Source organism: Mobula hypostoma, unplaced genomic scaffold (assembly GCF_963921235.1).
Source record: "Mobula hypostoma unplaced genomic scaffold, sMobHyp1.1 scaffold_42, whole genome shotgun sequence".
NCBI lineage: Eukaryota > Metazoa > Chordata > Chondrichthyes > Myliobatiformes > Myliobatidae > Mobula > Mobula hypostoma.
In genome coordinates this window covers 810,384-832,085 of record NW_026948219.1, presented here as the reverse complement: position 1 = coordinate 832,085, position 21,702 = coordinate 810,384, and the positions used below count along the sequence as shown (strand labels likewise).

Below are 21,702 nucleotides of genomic sequence, written 5' to 3'. Positions count from 1 at the left end.
TGTTACTGTATCAGGGAGTTTAGACAGTAAGTTGATTGTTTTTGCGAATGTATATGCCCCCAACGTAGATGATTCAGGATTTTTTGAACGTCTGTTTTCCTTTTTGCCAAATCTGTGTACTTACTCCCTTGTGATGGGAGGAGATTTTAACTGCTGATTAGATCCAGTATTAGATCACTCATCTGTTAAACCCTCCACACTTAATAAATCAGCTTTGTTTATCCATTTTTTTTCAACTAAATGTGGTATAGTTGATGCTTGGCGTTTTCTGCATCTGACGGACAGGAAGTATTCATTTTTCTCTCATGTCTATCGTTCTTATACCAGGATTGACTATTTTTTTAATTGATATTCAAATGATTCCATTAGTTCGATTGATTGAATATAAAGAGATTGCTCTCTCTGCCCACTCTCCTGTAATTCTATCTTCAAATCTTTCTGGTCCTATCACCATGAGTAGATTTTGGTGATTTACTTTAACTCTGTTATCCGATGAGTATTTTTAAAAATTTATGGAGAATCAAATTACTCTTTTTTTGGAAGAAAATACGTTGGAAGAGACGTCTAGCCTTATTATATGGGATACTTTTACAGCATACATCCGGGGTCAAATTTTCTTATACTGCAAACATCATTAAAAAAGCTAACAAAGAATGAAATGAATTAGCCAATCAATTAAAGCAACTGGACTTCAGTACCTGATCCTGAAACGTATGAGACGTGTTGAAACTAAAACTAAATATGATCTTCTTTTAACGTATCCAATTGAAAGCCAACTTTTAAAAGATAGAAGTCAACTTTATATTCACGGAGGTAAAACTGGTAAGCTGCTGGCTAATCAATTGAAGCCATTTTCAGCGAATTAGCAAATTAAAGAAATAAGTAAAATTAATGGGGACATGACGACTGACCACCTTGAAATCAATGACACTGTTAGGGAATTTAATTCTAAATTGTACAGTTCTGACTGTTAATGATAATATTGCAAAGAATAATTTTTAGATCAATTAAATATTCCTAATCTTTCATTAGATGATCGTAGGCAATTGGATCAACCTATTTCCCAGGAGGAAAGTGCTCAGGCTATTTGAGAATTGCATTCTGGGAAATCCCCAGGACCCACTGGATTCTCTGGAGAGTTTTATAAGGCTTGTTCCTCGTTGCTTATACCACTCTTATGTTCTACCCTTACAGATTCCTTTAAGGTAGGAAGACTACAGCAGTCTCTTTACTAAGTTTTCATTTCACTCATTCCCAAAAAGAATAAGAATCCTACTGTATGTTCTTTGTATCGACCTATCACTTTATTCAATTTTGATACTAAAATTTTATCTAAAGTGTTGGCTCGCAAACATAAAAATATTATATCTTCTATGGTTTTGGATGATCAGACAGGATTTATTAAAAATCTATATTCCCATTTTAATATACGGCATTTGTTGAATGTTATATACGCTCCATCTAAGGAAATACCGGAATGTGTGATATCTTTGGATGCGGAGAAGGCTTTTGACAGAGTTGAATGGAACTTTCTATTTACATCCTTAGAAAAATTTAATTTTGGACTTAATTTTATTCATTAGATTAAATTATGTTATTTATCTCCCTCCGCTCGGGTTCTTACTAATTTTCAGAATTCTAAACCCTTTAAACTCCAACCTGGAACTAGACAAGGTTGCCCCTTGAGCCCCCTGGTTTTTGATTTGGTATTAGATCCCTTAGCAATTGCTTTTCGAGAGTCAAAAGAGATCACTGGTATTTTAAGGAGAGGTACTATTCATAAAGTGTCACTCTATGCTGATGACTTATTGCTTTTTATATCTAATGTTACAATCTCTTTACCATTTGTGTTCCATTTACTGACTAATTTTAGTCAGTTGTCAGGATAGAAATTAAATCTACAGTAGTGTGAACTGTTTCCTTTAAACAATTTCACACCAACTGATATTAACCTTCCTTTAAAAGTTTAGGAGAACAATTTACATATTTGGGAGTAACAATTAATAAGAATTCTGAAGATTTATTTAAGGAAATTTTTAAAAGTTCATTGAATTACGTTAAAAACACTCTCTAATTGGTTGCCACTCTCTTTATCACTGATTCGCCGAATCAATTCTATTAAAATGAATATCTTACCTAAATTTATATACCTTTTTCAAGCTGTGCCTGTTTTTATTCCTAAATCTTTTTTTGACTCTTTGGATTCAATTCCTTCTCCCTATATATGAAAGAATAAAAAAAAACCTTGTATAAATGAAGCTCACCTTCAGAAAACCAAACAGAATGGAGGATTTGCCCCACCCAATTTTAGGTTATATTATTGGGCAGTTAATATACATAATATTACGTTCTGGATATATTACACTAACAATGGGAATTGCCCTATATGGGTTTCCTTGGAAGTCAACTATGTTATAAAATTTTCCATTATTTCTTTACTTGGATCCTCGCTTCCTTTACCTTTAAATAAATTAATTGACAATGTGGTGGTTAAACATACATTGTGGATTTGGTTGCAGTTTAGAAATCATTTTGGTTTATTGAGATTTTCCCTCTCAAGTCCCATACTTTCTAATTGTTTTTTGAAACCATCGTTAATGGACTCATCTTCTAAAGAATGGAATAGATTGGGTATTAAACGATTTCAGGATTTGTTTAATGGAGGGAAACTTTCTTCTTTTGTGCAACTTTCAATGAAATTTAAATTTCCCAACACTCACTTTTTTTGATACTTACAAATTAGAGATTTTTTTTAAGATCTCAATTACTTACATTTCCTACAAGTCCAGATAAGAATATATTAGATACAATTTTTAATTTGAAACCCTTTGATAACGGTTCAATATCTTACAGTCTGCTGTTGGGACTGAAAATGGCCTCTTTAGATATAATTAAAGGAGACTGGGAAAAGGATTTACAGATTTTCATATCTGATGAGAGCTGGAAGAGTATTTTAAAATTGATTTATTCTTCATCATTATGTGCTCGTCATTCTTTATTACAATTCAAAGCGGTCCATAGAATTCCAAAGAAGACAATTAATAATTGATAAGAGGAAAGATGAAATGGAAAATAATAGAGATGAAAATACCAATTTTTCAGACATATAAATAAAAGGGAGGCGAGAGTGAATAAAGAAGTCACGTAGAGAGCGATCCCTGCGTCTCCGCCCCCCCCCCATCCCTCCCCATTGATCTCCCTCCTGGCACTTATCCTTGCAAGCGGAACAAGTGCTACACATGCTCTTACACTTCCTCCCTTACCACCATTCAGGGTCCCAGACAGTCCTTCCTGGTGAGGCGACACTTCACCTGTGAGTTGGCTGGGGTGATATACTGCGTCCGGTTCTCTCGATGTGGCCTTCGATATATTGGCGAGACCCGACGCAGACTGGGAGATCGTTTCGCTGAACACCTACGCTCTGTCCGCCAGAGAAAGCAGGATCTCCCAGTGGCCACACATTTTAATTCCACGTCCCATTCCCATTCTGATATGTCTATCCACGGCCGCCTCTGCTGTAAAGATGAAGCCACACTCAGGTTGGAGGAACAACAGCTTATATTCCGTCTGGGTAGCCTCCAACCTGATGGCATGAACACTGACTTCTCAAACTTCGGCTAATGCCCCACCTCCCCCTCATACCCCATCCGTTATTTATTTCTATACACACATTCTTTTTCTCTCTCTCCTTTTTCTTCCTCTGCCCCTCTCACTATACCCCTTGCCCATCCACTGGGGTTACCCCCCCCCCATTGTCTTTCTCCCTGGGCCTCCTGTCCCATGATCCTCTCATATCCCCTTTGCCAATCACCTGTCCAGCTCTTGGCTCCATCCCTCCCCCTCCTGTCTTCTTCTATCATTTTGGATCTCCCCCTCCCCCTACCACTTTAAAATCTCTTACTAGCTCTTCTTTCAGTTAGTCCTGACGAAGGGTCTCGGCCCGAAACGTCGACTGTACCTCTTCCCATAGACGCTTCCTGGCCTGCTGCGTTCACCAGCAACTTTGATGTGTGTTGCTTGAAATTCCAGCATCTCCAGATTTCCTGGTGTTTGAGTTTGATAGCTCCGTGCCTGTGCTCACTGCAGGGGCATCTCATTGAAATCTATGGAACATTGAAATGCCTACTTAGAGTAGAAGTGCGGAGGGTGTTTCTTACAGTTGGGCAGTCTAGGATTAGAGAGCGGGGCCTCAGATTAGCACGATGATAGTTTAGAACAGGGATATCTTTATCCAAAGGTGGTGCATCTGAGGGATTAGTTGTCACAGACGGCTATGGAAGCCAAGTCACTTGGTGTATTTGAAGCAGAAATTGATAATTTCTTGATTATTAAGGACGTCAATGTCCATGCCCGGTAGACTGGGGTTGAGGGGAATCATAAATCAGCTCTGCTACAATGGCGGAATAGACTCAATGGGGCGAATGACCTGTTCTTGTTCCTTCGTCTTATGGACCTGTGATCTATTATTATTCTATCTGTGTTACACGGTACAGGTGCCGTAAAACAAACAAATAAAGGACATATCTCCGTCATAATAAACCTGATTCTAATCCTGACCTTTATCCCCAACAGTGGAAATCTCCTTCATTTGCAATACTAACGCCAACGTTATCCCTGTACACTCACGTTCTGACCTACCAGTCTTGCAACATATTCCCAAACTGTCCAATCATACTATTTGTATCGGAATGATGATTGATCATTGCCATCAGTGAAAATAAATCATGTTCAGCCCTCGCTTCAGATGCAGTGCTGCGGTGGGTAACTAACATAGACGGAGAGTGGTTAAGGCGTTGGACTTGAAATCCCCACGCAGGTTCGAGCCCTGCTCGCATCGCTCACTCTACAGCCATCAGGGACTAGAAATCCAGCTGCCTGTCAATAACTCCCTGGCTGCTCTCTGAACGCTACATTCTCTGCCAAGTCCAGGCGGCAGACTAAGATTTTTGCACTCTTCAATACTGTTGCATTTCTACTCAGTGTCCAGAGTTCATTTCTACCCCGACTCTGATCAATCTCCGTGAGGCAGCTTAAACAATCCTTTCTGGTGGAGTTTACTTAGCGACGACATTGTTACTTTGCAACCGAATCTCTAACAATAGGTTTCGAGTAGAAACAGAGCGATTGATGTCGGTGGGTTCTACAGCTGTTTGGATACCGAGCGCCTCACTTCGTTCACCAACCTACTTCCTTCAGCTGGATTGCGGACGATTTATCGCACTGAGCAGAATTCCTGCGGCCAAATCAGCAGCAACCTTGGAATTCTAAGAATTAATGACCAATTTAATTTTAATTGTCTTTATGATTGAAGAAACTGGGAGAAGTACCATCAATAAGTATAACGTATCGTCCTCCCTTGCTCCCTCTGTTGGAGGATCATGTGTAAACGCATGAACCATTTCTCCTCATCCGTCCAGACGGTGACAATAATTATGAGCCCTCCAGCTTCCGAGTTTAAATGAAGGTGCGGAAAGGTCAATTTCTTTGTCTCGCTGGGGTGAAATACTCTGATGATCAAGAAAACGCTACGAGGAAAACGATGACCCAAAGTGAACATGAAATCGGTAAATTGCCGTGTAACTCTCTCTCTTCCACTGCCTGTAAAACTCCCCCGTTTATCGCTCTTGCCCTGTCTACGATGCGACTCTCTCCCCTGCTTCACTTCCATGTCTCGCTCTTTCTCTATCTGTAACATACACAACACACACACACATTATCTCTCTCTCTCTCTCTCTCAATCTCTCCCTCCCTCTCTCTCTCTCTCTCTCTCTGGGGAGCTACGAATGGGGCTAGAGTTGGGAATGAACTGAAGGGTGCAAGTGAGGATGTGTGGTAGTCAGCTCGATATGGGAGACTTTTGGTATGACACAGTGGTCGCTGTTGTTCGTTAATCCTTATTTATGTCGGTAATTTTGATGCGAAATCGCGTCTTGATAAGGAAGTTTCTGCATGACACAAAATTAGGCGATGCTATTGATACTGAGGGAGGTTACTGTTGATTACAAGCATACCTGTTTTAGTTAGAGAAGTGACGGATGTGTGGTAAATGGATTCCAATGTAGATAAGTATAACGTCGTGCATTTTGGAAATAAAACTTGCAAAGCACTTGTGCTGTAAATGGCCGGGCATTACAGTTGACACGAGGGACCCAGAGGCAGAAGCTCACTGTTCGCTGATTTCGATGGTATAGTGAGAAGCCGTTTCTCATTCCGGCCTTTCTCATTCAGGGCAACAGGAAGGAACGTAAAACAAGACATTACGATAGGTCATTGTTGAGGTTGTGTATAGAGTGCCATGTATAGTTCCGGACGCTCTATTATAGAAAATAGGCCGTTAAACTGTGAACAGTGCAAGTCAACAATGACTTTTTCAGGACAAGGAGAACTGGGTTATATAAAGAGTTTATCCAAGCCTGTCATCTGCTCATTCCAAGACGAGAAGAAAGCGATTTAAAACAGAGGTAAAATGAATGTTAACAGTCTGTTTTTTTTCTGAAATTGGAATATTTGAAAGGAACATGGGCAGCAAAGTTTTCACGAAGACTTTAGTGAATATGTGGAAAGAGCTGCCAGAAGAAGTCGATCAGGCAGGTAGAACAGTTTCATGGAAGGGCGGGCCTTGGAGGAATATGGTCCGCACGCAGGAAACTGGGACTTACTCTGGTGGGAAAGGTGGTCGGAATGTTTTTTTTGAGTCGAAGATCCTGTATCAATTCATCAATTCTTCACGACTTGTACCAGTGGAATACGTCAGATATCACTGGATAGACATCATATGTCAGAGCAATGGCAAAGACGCATGCGTGGTTACTGAGCCGACTACCGCTATGATCAGGTGATGCGGATGCTGTCATATTGCTCAGCAATCATATTGTCTCTGAACAACAGGGATTCTGCAGATGCCGGAAATTCAAGCAACACACATCAAAGTTGCTGGTGAACGCAGCAGGCCAGGCAGCATCTCTAGGAAGAGGTACAGTCGACGTTTCAGGCCGGGACCCTTCGTCAGGACTAACTGAAGGAAGAGTTAGTAAGAGGTTTACTATCCCCTCCGACCTTCACCTGTCGGAGGTAGAACACTCTGTCCTCAGTAAGGGCCTCACCTTTGTTCCCCTTCGCCCATACCTCAGCAAGTTCCGTGTTCACCACGATGCGGAACTCTTCTTCTGCCGTCTCCGTCTCAGCGCCTACTTCTTCGGCAAGCACTCTTCCACCCCCACCGATGACCCCTTCTCCCGTCTTCAACCCTCCTCTTTTTCATGGACACCCCGCTCTGGCCTTCTGCCTGCTCTGGATCTCTTTATTGCTAACTGCTGACGGGACATCAACCGTCTCGACTTCACCGCACCTTGTTCCCATTCCAACCTCACTCCTTGGGAACTCTCTGGTCTCCACTCCCTCCGCACTAATCCTAACCTTATTATTAAACCCGCCGATAAGGGGGGTGCTGTTGTAGTCTGGCGTACTGACCTCTACCTTGCCGAGGCACAGGGACAACTCGCGGATATCTGCTCTTATTTACCCCTCGATCGTCACCCCACTAAGGAGCACCAGGCCATTGTCTCCCACACCATCACCGACTTTATCCGCTCAGGGGATCTCCCAGCCACTGCTACCAACCTTATAGTTCCCACACCTCGCACTTCCAGTTTCTACCAAAATCTTTTACTAACTCTTCCTTCAGTTAGTCCTGACGAAGGGTCTCGGCCTGAAACGTCGACTGTTCCTCTTCCTAGAGATGCTGCCTGGCCTGCTGCGTTCACCAGCAGCTTTGATATTGTCTCTGACTCACTTTCCACTTCTTACGAGCAATGCGGTACAATGCGTTCACCACCGGGATGAATGTGTAAACAAGAAGACTTCGATCAACCACCAACATTCAGAATCAGAGTAGACACTGGTATGTTGACTGCCCTCTTTCTAATTAAACGTGTCCTGCTGGTGCACATGCAGACAGATGGCAAATAGATTAGATGAAGAAGCTTACGCGAGCGCAAAGTGGGCACAGAATATTGTCATGAAATGGTCTTTGATCTCACCGGTAAAGCAGATGAAACTAATGAAACATTCCAACAGTTCCAGTGCAGGGACCTGGCACCTGGACAGGTCGAATCACTCCACTCACCGTGTACAGATTCCTCAGAGCGAAACGAGCAGGAGCTCCTTCCCGGGGGTACTGGAATGGTCGAGTCACTCCACTCGCCGTGTAAAGATCCTTCAGAGCGAAACGAGCAGGAGCTCCTTCCCGAGGGTGCTGGAATGGTCGAGTCACTCCACTCGCCGTGTACAGATTCTTCAGAGCGAAACGAGCAGGAGCTCCTTCCCGGGGGTACTGGAATGGTAGAGTAACTCCACTCACCATGTACAGATCCTTCAGAGCGAAACGAGCAGGAGCTCCTTCCCGGGGGTAGACATGCTACAGAAAAACTTAGATTGGGAGAATGGACAAAGAAGTGGCGGATGGGATGCAGTGCAGGGAGAGTTATGGTCATACACTTTCATAACAGAAATGAAGGAGCACACTTTCTAAAAGGAGAGAAAATGCAAACAAGAAGACTGAGGCGCTCAGAGCCTTGGGAGTCCTTGTACAGGCCTTCCATTGCGACGTACAGACCTGCACCATCATGTCCTAAAGGTTAATTTGTAGTTTGAGTCTGTGGTGGGGAAGATAAGTACGATGTTCGCTTTCATTTCAAGAGGTCTAGAATATGAAGCAAGGATGTGATTCAGAGACTTTGTGAAGAACTGGAGAGTCCTCGCTTGAAGTATTGTAAGCAGTTTTAGTTCTCTTAGCTGAGAAAGTATTGCTGAAGCTGGAGAGGGTTCAAAGGAGATTCAGAGAAATTACGCTAGGATGGATTTGAAGAGCGTTTGCTGGCGCCGGGCCTGCTTTCACTGGAATTCAGTAGATTGTGCGGCCACTCATTGAAGCCTATCGAATGGCGAAAGGCCTTGATGGGGCGGATGCTGAGAGGATGTTTCCTATGGTGGGAGAATCTAAGACCAAAGGACGCAGCCTCGAGGTAGGGGAGCATCCTTTCAGAACGGATGAGGAGTGAGTGGTGAATCTGTCGAATTCGTTGCCACAGGCCCCTGTGGAGTCCAAGTCTTTCTATATATTTGTCAGAGATCGATGGATTCTTGATAGATCAGGGCATGAAATGATACAAGTAGAAAGCAGAAGAATGGGGCTGAGAGGAAATGTCGAAACAACCCCGATGGGCTAAACGGCCTAATCCTAATTATGGTCCTATATTTTGTGGTTTTATCGAGTGACAGGAATGGGGTTGTTGTGGAAACAAGTTAATCCATACGATGGTTTAAAAATTAGCACATTAGATTACAGCAGGCTATATTTTATATTCCCTGACCGGGAATCGAACCCAGGCCGCGGCGGTGAGAGCGCCGAATCCTAACCACTAGACCACCAGGGAAGCTGATAAAGCGCTGCACACAGCAATAGACAACTATCAAATGGGCAAACTATAAAACAAAACCTATAGATTAGTAATAGCAATGAATAAATGTGATAAATATTACCATGAATCTACCGCTCAGCATTTTGCAGATCTCCTGTTCATCCAGTGCTTCTGGTTAAGGAACACTCTGGACTCTGAATGACTCAGTGGTAAACACTCGTTCTCAGTGTCTTTATAAAGATTGTGAAATTCAGATTCTCTTATGAGCCCCGGGTCATTTTTATTTCTGTCTATCGCCTTGAAGCAATTCAGTGTCGGCCCTACGATTCCCGCGACCACATCATTGTTGCCGATACATCTGGTGTCTTGTTCCTTACCCTCTGCCGGGATGGAGATAGGAGAAAGAAAACCAGACGTTCAGAATGCCCGAAATATGGTCTGGGGATGGAACGGTAGGTTTTCCTGATCGTGCTCTAACAGTGATCGAGTGTGCGGGAGCCCCTGGTACTGGGAATGACGTGCTGATGGCAAATAAGCCTAGATTTCTCTAAATAAGCCTGATAGAAACCCTCGCAATGATTTGAAAGTCCTCAGGGTAGGCGGTTCCTTGTTTGCTGATCGCGACACTCAATACATGGTATGCTTGCTTAGCATCTGCTCTGGCGGTATGTAAAGTGCTGTCCGGATCAATGAGGAGAACCCTCTCGGTAAGTAGCACTGACAGAACTTAATCATTGGATGTTGTGGTTGGGAGAACAGGGGAGCGACGAGACCGCTATTTACAGAGAGCATGAAGATTCTATCATGAAACAACACCCCCCTCACCACCACCACAATAACATCTTCCCTTACCCCAACGGTACATTGAGAAGCCTTCCAGCTGTTCCACCGAACTGAGCCATGTCCCCATGAAACAGAGAAGACAGCAGTGAGCCATGTCTCCATGAAACAGAGAAGACAGCAGTCGCTCATTTACCTGCAAAACAGCAATGTTCCGCTTACGTAATGTATCGTGTTTTCAAGTAATTGGCCTTTGGCTAAGAAGATGCCAGGTAGAGTATGCTTTATAACCCGGCGATATAGTCTGGCTTGAAGTCTTCCGAACCGACCTCTTTTCCGGCAAAGGTAATGGCTGATCGCTGAAATATCCCGCACCTGCATTCCCGAGAGTCAAGTCCACCTGGTCCTTCAGGAGCTCATTAGATTACCAGTTTGTTTGGACAGCTCAAAAGTACGTTTCTTAAGGTAAAATTAGGAGTTTCAGATTGCAGCAACAGTGGTTCAGAAGAAATACATCTGGACATTTTGCGAGCTGTCGGCAATACGTCACGTGTATCGCCAGTGCCATCGTGGATTTTGGAATTATACTCAAATCTCAAAATCCCTAAAGCCTTATCAATAATGTAGACATCCCGCTCTTACTTGAGTCTACAAAATGTATTACCTCACACATCATGGTTAAGTACGATCTGTCTTTGATCTGTACAGTAATTGAATAACGATGCATGAAATGCTGGCTATTGAGTTTAACAGCGCTGTTGGCAGGGTTACAGGAGGAAATGCCGGTGTTGGGATCTATCAGCATTTAAACAGGCGGAGGCTAATTAAATATAATCAGCCGGTTCATAAATTTGTAAATGACATCCGTATTGCTGGTGTCTCGGATAATGAAGTGGATTGTCCAAGCTTACAAAGAGATCTGCCCTACTTAGAAAGGGTTCAATGAATTGCAGGTGTAATTTAACATGATAAAATGTAGCACTTTGTCAAGTTAAGGCAGGGCAGATCTTGCAGAGTAAATGGCAGAACACTGGAAATTTTGCAGAATTGGATGAACCAAGCCGGTGGATACATATACACGTAGACAAGGCATAGGAAGGATGCCATTAGACTGGAAAGCGTCCCGGGTACGTTTCATGAGAATGTATCCTGGAACACTCGATTTGAGCTATAAGGATAGTTTGTGTAAGCTGAGAGATTTCTCCCTGCTATGTAAGCCGCTGAGGGGTGACATTCACAAGGTACATAATATCATCAGGGTCACAGATATGTGTCAATATGGTTGTTGTAACGCGTCTAGAGTGATAGTATTTGTGGTAGTGGTAGTGTTTGTGGCTCTCACTTTCGGCGAGGAGAAAAGGAGAGCTGAACGTGTAATTCTCTCCCTGCCAGTGCATAGCCTTTCCAACAGGAAGCCTCATATAGTGCCTACTCGCTGGCGACACAGGGAAACTGAACTACTTTCGGACTCAGGCTGAACTACAAAGGGCAGGGAGGACGTCTGGCTCCGGCACACGTGTCTTGCAGGCCCGCCGGTGTGTGGACGCGCCCTGGTGCTCGTGAACAGATCCCCAGCTATGGGTAAATAGCCCCACGGCCTTTTGGGCAGCCTTGGGAGAGACGAACGCTACGGGAGTAAACACAGACAGCAAATCCGGAATGGAGCCCCTTAGCCGGCTGAACGTTACCTAACGCCCTTCCGGCAACATCCCCTCACACTTATCTGGGTTGAACTCCATCTGCCACTTCTCAACCCAGTTTTGCATACTATCCATGACCCGCTGACAGGCCTCCACACTATCCACAACACCCCCAACCTTCGTGCATCAGCACATTTACCAACAGATCCCTCCACTTCCTCATCCAGGTTATTTATAAAAATCACGAAGAGTAGGAGTCCCAGAACAGAACCCCGAGGCACACCACTGGTCACCGACCTCCATGACTCGTCTACAACCTCTCTTTCGCTTCTGTGTGCAAGCTAATTCTGATCCACAAATCAATGTCCCCTTGGATCCCATATCTCCTTACTTTGTCAATAAGCCTTGCATGAAGTGCCTTATCAAATGCCTTACTAAAATCCATATACACTACATCTACTGCTCTACCTTCATCAATGTATTTAGTCACATCCTCAAAAAATTCATTCAGGCTTGTAAGGCACAACCTGCCTTTCACAAAGCCATGCTGTCTATTCCTAATCATATTATGCCTCTCCAAATGTCATAAATCCTGCCTCTCAGGATCTTTTCCATCAACTTACCAACCGCTGAAGTAAGCCTCACTGGTCTATAATTTCCTGAGCGATCTCTACTCCATTTTATGAATGAGGGAACAATACCTGCAAACCTTCAATCATTTGGAACCTCTCCCGTCACCATTGATGATGCCATGGGGACGATATGATCCCGAAATTAAAGGGTTTGCGGGTGAGAGGCGTTTGATAAATGTGGGTGCGTATTATTGACAAGTATAGAATATTGAAAGACGGTGACAGTGTGGATGTGGTGGGAATAATTCACGTAGTAAAGGGAGTCTAGGACCAGATGGCACTGACTCAGAATTGAAGGGTGCCCCTTTAGAAGAAAGCTGAGGATAAAATTCTGCCATCAGAGTGGTGAATCTGGGGAACTCATTGCTATGGGCGGCTGTAAAGGTGGAGCAACTGGGATTTTATAAAACAAAAGTTGATAGGTTTCTGATCAGTCAGGGTTTCGAGGGTGACGGGCAGAACAGGTAATGGGGGTTGAGGAGAATAATGAAACAATACAATCAGCAGCACAGGATCAATCCCCCAACCCCCGCCACGTTTCAGCAAAAAGCATCAGCGCCCACCACCCACCAAATGAGCAATGGCAAAGTCCCCAGACAGAGATGTGCTCAGGGGCGAGAGAGATTTACCGGACATGTACCGGGCAGAATCCATAACATTCTGCAGGAACTTACGTTTAAAGACATTGATGTTTCCACACCAAGCCATGATGCAGCCAGTCACTACACTCTGCATCACACATCGACAGAGATTTGTCAAGGTTTTAGATGTCATGCCGATCTCCGCAAGCTCCTAGGAAACCAGAGGCGCTGCCGTGCTTTCTTCGCAATTGCACTTGTGATGGGTACAGGACAAATCCACTGAAATAGTAATGTTCGGGAATTTGAAGTTGCTCTCCCTCTCTGATCCTCCGATGAGGACTGGCACATGGACCCTCTGGTGTCTGCTTCCATCGTCTTGCTCGCATTGAGTGAGACGTTTCAGGGCAGGGTGGAAGTTGGAGGCAAAGTGGGTGAAAATGTCGAGCTCAGCGTGAGCGCATGAAGCGGCAGAATACATTCGTCGATGCAGCGGTGGAAGTGTTGGGGTGCATTACCGGGGAAGGTTTGGTACATGGATTGTTTTACTTAGGCAACGAAAAAGGAGACATATCCGGGACCTATGCGAGCGTCCATGGCTACACACTGAATCTGGAGAAAGTGGGATGAGGCGGAGGAGAAACTGTTGAGGTGAGGACCGGTTCTGTCAGACGGTGGATGGTGATGATGGAGGGGAATTGGCTGGTTTTCCTTGAGAAATGTGGAGAGCTTTAAGGGCCTTTTAAAAGGGGGAATGGACATCCATGGAGAAAATGAGACGGTCAGGGCCTCGGAACTGAAAGCTAGTGAGGGAATCGAGAGCACGGGAAGGGTCGGGAATGCAGGTAGGAAGGGACTGAAGTATGGGGCATAGGATGGACTGGAGCGATGAGACCACAGGATCAGAGGGGCAGGAGCGGGCAGAGATAATGGATCTACCCGGACATTCAGACTTGTGAATCGAGTAGGAGGTAGAAGAGAGCAGTTCAGGGAAACGGAGCCAGGAGTTTTCCACAGAGAATGGAGGTTCTCCAGAGTTGGTGATGTCAGTGATAATGTCGGAGACAGTTCTCTGATCGTTCGGAGTCGGGATTATTCGAGGTGTAGGCATGAGGATGTGTCTGAGAGGTACCGCCGTGTCTCAGCAAGGCAGAGGTCAGTCCGCCACTCTACAACAGCAGCACCCTGTCTGCGGGATTGTTGGTAAGGTTTGGACTGGTGCTGAGAGATTGAAGGTGCAGTGTATTCAGAGGGGGTGAAGTTCGAGGAGAAGTGAGGATTCCTGGTGTTGAGGCGGTTGATGTCTCGTTGGCAATTAGTGATGAAGATATCTCAGAGCAGGGAGAGAACCAGGAAGAGGAGAAGGGTTTGAGACAGCAGAATGTACCGTCAGTGCTGGGTGGTGAATTCTTGCCGATAAGGCGGGCTCGGAGACGGAGCTGAATGTGAAATAAACTTCACCTTCCCAGCAGCAGCTCCTCCTGAGCGTCTGAGAAGCTCCAACCAATTGACTATGAAAGTGTCTGCAGAAATACACACAGAATAGACGCATAATATTATATGTTACATACAACGAAGTCTAGGCGTTACGTTTTTCCGGAGGGTGCTGTACTCCGATTAATCCCCACACGGAATTGAGACAACCATGCTGCAGAGAGTGAGAGACAGAATGGAACCGAATCCGCCAGTTTGTCAAAGCGACCGTGGCAGGACTCGAACCTGCAATCTTCTGATGACTTCTGATCAAGCACCGAAGTCAGACGCCTTATCCATTAGGCCACACGGCCGTATTCTGTGAGAATGGGGAACATGCAGACTGCTGCAAGGAATTTGCACGCGTAGAATGATTTCCTCACCGAGCTAAAAGTACTTGCACGCAGTGATTTCATTCCAGGTGAATATTCGACCACTGTTGTCAATATCTCTCCATTCATTCCTGCTCTGGGCTGTTTAATATTCTGTTTCTATCACACAGAAAGGAATTGTCAAAGGCACACCCCACTGTCTTTTGCAGCGGCTTTTTATTCTGGGATTGGAATAAGAGGAAATGGTCCACCACATTCAATACATTACTGATAGAGTGAACTCGATCTCTTTTTAGATATCTCAGCCGTTGGTTTCGTATTCCAGAGCCGAGCAGCCACGTGTTTGTGTCGGGTAAGTGTTAGGGTTTTCGGATCTGCGGCTGCGCACAGCCGGGCGTGCCGTCAGCGCGTCTGTAATGTGGGAGCTATCGGGTTATCGCATTTGTCCAATACACGGAAAGTCGTCATTCTCGAACCAGATGGCAAATTCCTCTTATATCAGTGTACTTGAAATCGAGCACATATATTAACGAAGCCGTTGAAATTTTATTTAATTCAACATGAAAACATTCACAATTTCTTCGAGTTACAGAGCACGGAATCGATACTTATGCCACAGCACGTCCATAGCGTCTAACGTGCATAAAATAACTATTTCCATGTTTCCTGTGGTTGGCACATATCTCTGTAAACTGTCCTTATCCAGCTCCATGAATTCTGGTGAGCACGGCGAGCAAAGTAAATCGGCATAGAAGCTGAACACATGTGTGGACCTTAAGCAGAAGTTTTAAATGCTGTGAAAATATTCAGAACTTCGGAACACAAGAGAGAGAAGAGCAGACGAGGTGGCCGAGAGGTGAAGGCGATGGACTGCTAATCCATTGTGCTCTGCACGCGTGTGTTCGAATCCCATCCTCGTCGTGACATGTGAATCGGGGGGACCACCTTTGAAACTGTCACTTTAAAACGTTCAAGCCTCCAAATTTTGTCACAGGGACGCCAGATAGTTCGTTATGTGGGTCATGAAAAGCAATATTCATCATTAATTTATTACTAAATTTGGCCTCAATACCACAAGATATAGGAATAAAATTAGGCTATTCGGCTGACCGATCTCCGCCATTCGATCACGGCTGACTCCTCACCTTGAGTTTTGTGAACAGTTTTGAGTCCCTCATCTTTAGAAATATGTGCTGCATTGGAGAGAGTCTGGAGGACGTTCACAAGGATAATTGATGGCTCTGGGACTCTACTGGCTGGAATTCAGAAGGGTGAGAAGGGGATCTCACTGAAACTATTTGAACGTTGAAAGAACTAGCCAGAGTAGATGTGGAAAGGGTGCTTACCATGGTGGGAGAGGCTAGAACGAGAGAGCACAGAGTCAGGATAGAAGTGCGCCCTTTCAAAAAAAGATTTCTTTGGTCAAAGGTTGGCAAATTTGTGGAATTTATTGCCACATCCAGTTGTGGAGGCCATGTCGTCGGGCGTATTTAAGGCAGAGATTGGTAGGTTTTTGATTGGAGATGGCACCAAAGTTACGTGCAGAGGGCTGGGAACTGGAGTTCATGAGGAGTTAAAAAAAAAAGGATCAGCCGTGATTGAATGGCGAAGCAGACTGGATGGGCCATCCGGCCTAATTCTGCTCCTATGTCTTATAGCCTCATGGTCATACATATCATTCCTCTCATCTCCATTCCCCTGCCTTCTCGTCGCATTTGACATCCTTACTACCTGTCCACCTCCTCAAACGCCGCTTTAAATATGCCAAGTTACTTGCCCTTCAAGCTATCCGTGGCAATAAATTCCACAAATCCATAACTTTCTGTCTACAGAAATTGCTTCTCGTCCTTTTCTGAAGGGACGTCATTATCTGAGGTTGTGCCCGCTGGCCCTCGACTCTAGCACTACATGAAAATTCCCTCCATGGTCTGACCGCAGACCTCTATCGAACACCACCCAGCCCATACCTCACCGGTCAGACCCTGAAGCCATTCTCATACCAGCCCACCAGCACTGAAGCTGCATCTCCGCTCCCGCACTGGCTTGTGCAGCAACACAAGACCAGGGTACCTAATCTTGATTCTGTGGGCCCATAACGGCACATCAGCCGCTCCCACAGCCCCCATCTGACCCCTCACGCTCAGCAGACGCCCATTGCTCAACAACCACAGAACCACAACACCCACCAGAAGCATCCACACGAACAGCAACCCAGAGCACACCCCCACCCTCACTCATCTAACTGACCGCACACCGCTCCCTCGGGTCCGATACCTGTGAATCCACACACTCACTGCCCACTCTCACTCATCTACGTGACCGCACACCTCTCCCTCGGGTCCGATATCAGTGAATCCCCGGGAGGATGCCTTTCGGCATTTTGACCCGGTGCTGCTTCGCGCGTCATTCTGCAGTTTCCCGTGGGCAGTGAAAGTCAACGTTGATTGTATCAGCACAAGTTAGGTTTAACAAAGCGATAAGGGCGAGAATCCTCTGATTTGGAATGGGGAAAGGGAGGAAAGAGGGAGGACCATTCTTTGGGAAACCAGTTTCCCTGACCACCACAGAAATAACTCAGTGAACGCTATGGAAAGAGATCACTCGCCCCATCTAATATAAGGTCGAGACTTTATAAAGCACTGTTAAGGCTGCACTTTGAGTGTTGTGAGCAGATCTGCTCTGCTTCGCTTAGAAAGGATGAGCCGAAACTAGAGAGGGCTCAAGCCTGTTTTACAAAAATGATTTCAGGCATTAATGGCTCGTCATGTACGGAGGGTCTGTTGGCTCTGGCCCGGTGTTCACCGGAATTCAGAGACATGGGGTGTGACGTCATTGGAACGTAACGAATGGTGAAAGGTCTTGACAGAATGGATGTGGGGTGGGTAATTTCTATGAATGGATGTGGGGTGGATAATTTCTATGAATGGATGTGGGATGGATAATTTCTATGAATGGATGTGGGGTGGGTAATTTCTATGAATGGATGTGGGGTGGGTAATTTCTATGAATGGATGTGGGGTGGATAATTTCTATGAATGGATGTGGGATGGATAATTTCTATGAATGGATGTGGGATGGATCATTTCTATGATTGGATGTGGGGAGGGTAATTTCTATGAAGGGATGTGGGGTGGGTAATTTCTATGAATGGATGTGGGGTGGATAATTTCTATGATTGGATGTGGGATGGATAATTTCAATGAATGGATGTGGGATGGATAATTTCTATGATTGGATGTGGGGTGGATAATCTCTATGATTGGATGTGGGGTGTATAATCTCTATGAATGGATGTGGGATGGATAATTTCTATGAATGGATGTGGGATGGATAATTTATATGAATGGATGTGGGATGGATAATTTCTATGGTGGGAGAGTGCAGGACCAGAGGACGCTGCCCCAGAATAGAGGAGCGTCTTTGTAGAACGCCGAACAGAATTAATTTCGTTAGCCAGAGAGTTGTGAATCTCTGTAGTTCTTTGCCACGGCCAACTGTGGAGACCAAGTCTTTATGTATATGTAAGACGGAAAGTGATAGATTCTTCATTGTGCAGATCATGGAAAGAGAAAGCAGGACACTGGGGCTGAAAGGAAAATTGGATCAGCCATGATAAAATGGTGGAGCAGTCTTGATGGGCGAACTGGATTAATTCTGCTCCTACTCGTGATGGCCTTACCTTCTTTCCGCTGACTATTAGTGGAGCCGTCTCGTTAACTTTGGGATCGATATCTGCACATAAATCGCCCGCCATCTCTGTATGCAGTTACCTTTGAAAACACCTGGTGAACCCACCTCCATCACAGGATCAGGCAGCGCCTTTGAATTCACAAACACTTATTGGTTGTAAAGCTCAGCGTGTGTCGCCCAGGTGGTATCCCGGTAAATCTTCTCTTCACCCACTTTCACGTTTCCACCGTTTTTCCTAAACACAACATTTCAAGTGTGGTCCAACCTGTGCGTTATAGATCTGCAACATTTTCTCACCACGTTTGACCTCGGTTCCCGACAAATGAAGGCCAGCAGGCCTTCCTAACATTGCTCCCAACTTATTCACAGTTCAGAGTACATTTATCATCAAAGTGTGTACACAGTCCTGAGATTCGTCTGCTTGCAGGCAGCCACAGAGCAAAGAACCCGGTTAAAGAAATCAAAAACACAGAGAACAAGACCATCAAATATGTGAAAGAACAAATTGCGCAAACCAACAGAAAGCTAGCAAAATAAAACGGGATATTCAAAATCAAAATGCAGAGTCCCCAAAATTGAGTCCTCAGCCAGGAGCCGCAGAGCCGGGTGTAGCCGGTCCAGCAGCCGATGTCTGCCGCCACGGCCACTGACTCAGTCGGTTCGGGACTGTGTCAATGCTGCCGGCTACAGCGGCAGGTACAGTTCCGAGCCGAAGCGCCTCGATTAAATAACGGAAATAGTAAAGCAGGTTCAATACTGAGGGCACTAAGCATCACATTGCAGCCTAAAGTGAGTCCACAACCAAGAACCGCCAAGGCCATCGAACCTTGCAGCATGGGGCCGAAAACCCTGCAGAAACGCCAAATCGCTCAGTTCGCCCAAAAAAAAACACTCTCAAGAGGGAAATTTCAGGCGGCAATCGAAGGAGTTCAGAAGAAGAAGCAGTCTATTTAGAAAAATAGGAAAAGCCTGTACTTTGTACTGGTGCCGATCGTCCCTCTGTCTCTCCGCGGTGCTAAGTAAGAATCCAGTCACTAACCCTGTTTTCTGCCTCACATTCCACCTCCCAGAGTGAATCACTTCACACGTTTCCGGGGTGAACTCCACGTGGCATCCCAGCTCCTCATCCCCTCCATGTCCCCTTGTAAACTCCAGTAACTTCCGACAGGAAATCCAACTTCCTTCGTGCCAGTGGATACTCTACTAACCCAGCCTTTCATTTCCTCATCCAGGTGACTTATAAAAATGACAAAGAGAAGAGCTCTCTGAACTGATCCCAGTGAGAATCCACTGGTCACCGACCTCCCGGCAGCATGTGTTACATCTCCGAGCACACTGCGCAATCCATGGGCAGGTCGTTTCTGTGTTCACCTGTGTTTGCCTGAATCTCATGGCTCGTGACGTGCTGAGCGAGTCTGCCATGGGGAACTTATCAAACGCCTTTCTGAAGTACAGACGCAAGGGGCAGCGATCTCTCGTAGATATACTATCCTTCTTAATTCAAAGTAATCAGTCTGACTAATGAACCCCCTTAGAATTCCATGCTGACCGAATTTTAAACACCCCTCGCTTCTCTATACAGTACACTTGTGAATTCTGCCTCTCATAATGTTCTCCAATAATTCGCTAACCAATGAAGAAAGACTCCCTCGCCGATAATTGCCAGCGTTTTCCCCAATCCCTGACTTAAACAAAGGAGAAGCATTTGCCGCGCTTCAATCATCTGATGCTACTGCGGTGGCCAGTGGGGTCAGAAAGATTATCGACGAAGTCGCAGTGATCTCTTCACTCGCTTCCTGCAGTAACGCCTGGTATATGCCTTCTCTCTCCAAGAGCCCATCTATCCCAATGATTTTCAAAATGTCCACCACATCCTGTGTGGTCATGCAGCCAGATCAATAATGCACTCATTGCTGAGATTTATAGCGCAGTCCAAGCCCAGGTTAGATAACCAATTGCAAACGGCTCATTGTTGTATAACTGAAAATAAAATTTCAGCATGTTTTCATTTTCACAATCTGCCGACGTGTTGGTTCTACCGAAGTTTATCACGGCTGAGGTGCTGGAGAACTGGAGGATTGCTAATGTATTCTGTTACTTAAGAAAGACTCTGGGAATAAGGCGTTGAACCCGACATTCGCAGATATTCTAAGGGACCGAACATGTAAGTATTTGGTCAGACGGCGTCTGATTCGGGATTGTTCGTCGATATAGGCCTGTGCGTGTTAGGGCGTGCCTCACCAATATTGCGAAGTTTTTTTCAGGGAGGTTAGCAGGAAAGCTGATGAAGGCTTTTGTCCGGTTAACTTTAGCAAAGCCTTTGTCAATGTCCGGTATGAGAGGTTAGTCCGGTGTGTTCAGTCATTTGGCACTGTGGATGAAGTAGTAAATTGGATTCAACTTTGGCTTACAGCAGGGTTTCCCTTCCTGGTGTCAACGGACCCCTCGGTTAATGGTCGTACTCCACGGCATAAAACGTTTGGATACCCCTGTCTTAGAGGCAGAATCCAGAGAGTGCTGGTAGATGGTGGTCTCTCTAACTGGAGGCTTGTAGTTACTGGTGTACCGCAGGTGTTGCTCTGGGTGCATTGTTCTTTGTCATATATATCAACGATCCGACTGATAAGCTGATAAATTGAATCTGCAGATTTGCGAATGATACCAATATTGGATGAGCAGTTGACAGCAAGAGTTTCTAATGGTCTTGAATACAGGTAAGTATGTGGTGTATCATTTTGGGAGGACAAACCGTGGTAGGACTTACACTGTAAAAGGTAGGGCATTGAGTACTGCGGTATAACAGGGGGACCTGGTAAGACCGATTCATAATTCCTTGAAAGTGGCGTCACAGGCAGATCGGGTCGGAAGAGAACTATTGGTGCATTGGCTTTCAGACATCAAAGTGATGAGTACAGAAGTTGCGATGCTCTGTAGAGGTTGTATAAGATGTTGGTAATGCCGGATAGGGAGCATTGTATGTTTTCTGGTCGCCTACTTGCATAAGCGATATCAATGATTTTGACCGAGTACAGAGAGAAATTGCAAGGATGATGCTGGGATTTGAGGACCGGTGTTAGAGGAAAAGATCGAGTAGGTTAGGAATAGGTTCCGATTCCCCCAAGCGTTTGGAGTCAGCGGGAACTTTAGTAAAGAGATGT

At 45.1% G+C, this 21,702-nt stretch overlaps 3 non-coding genes across 3 annotated transcripts; 1 reads left to right on the top strand and 2 right to left on the bottom strand.

The window, feature by feature from the left end:
- Nucleotides 1–9,362: 9,362 nt before the first annotated feature.
- Nucleotides 9,363–9,434, bottom strand: trnae-cuc (transfer RNA glutamic acid (anticodon CUC)). The gene has a single exon. It is a non-coding gene; the product is annotated as a tRNA-Glu (tRNA).
- Nucleotides 9,435–14,747: 5,313 nt separating this feature from the next.
- Nucleotides 14,748–14,836, bottom strand: trnar-ucg (transfer RNA arginine (anticodon UCG)). Its single transcript is given in 2 exon segments — nucleotides 14,748–14,783; nucleotides 14,800–14,836. It is a non-coding gene; the product is annotated as a tRNA-Arg (tRNA).
- Nucleotides 14,837–15,693: 857 nt separating this feature from the next.
- trnas-gcu (transfer RNA serine (anticodon GCU)) lies at nucleotides 15,694–15,775 on the top strand. Its single transcript has one exon. It is a non-coding gene; the product is annotated as a tRNA-Ser (tRNA).
- Nucleotides 15,776–21,702: the final 5,927 nt, after the last annotated feature.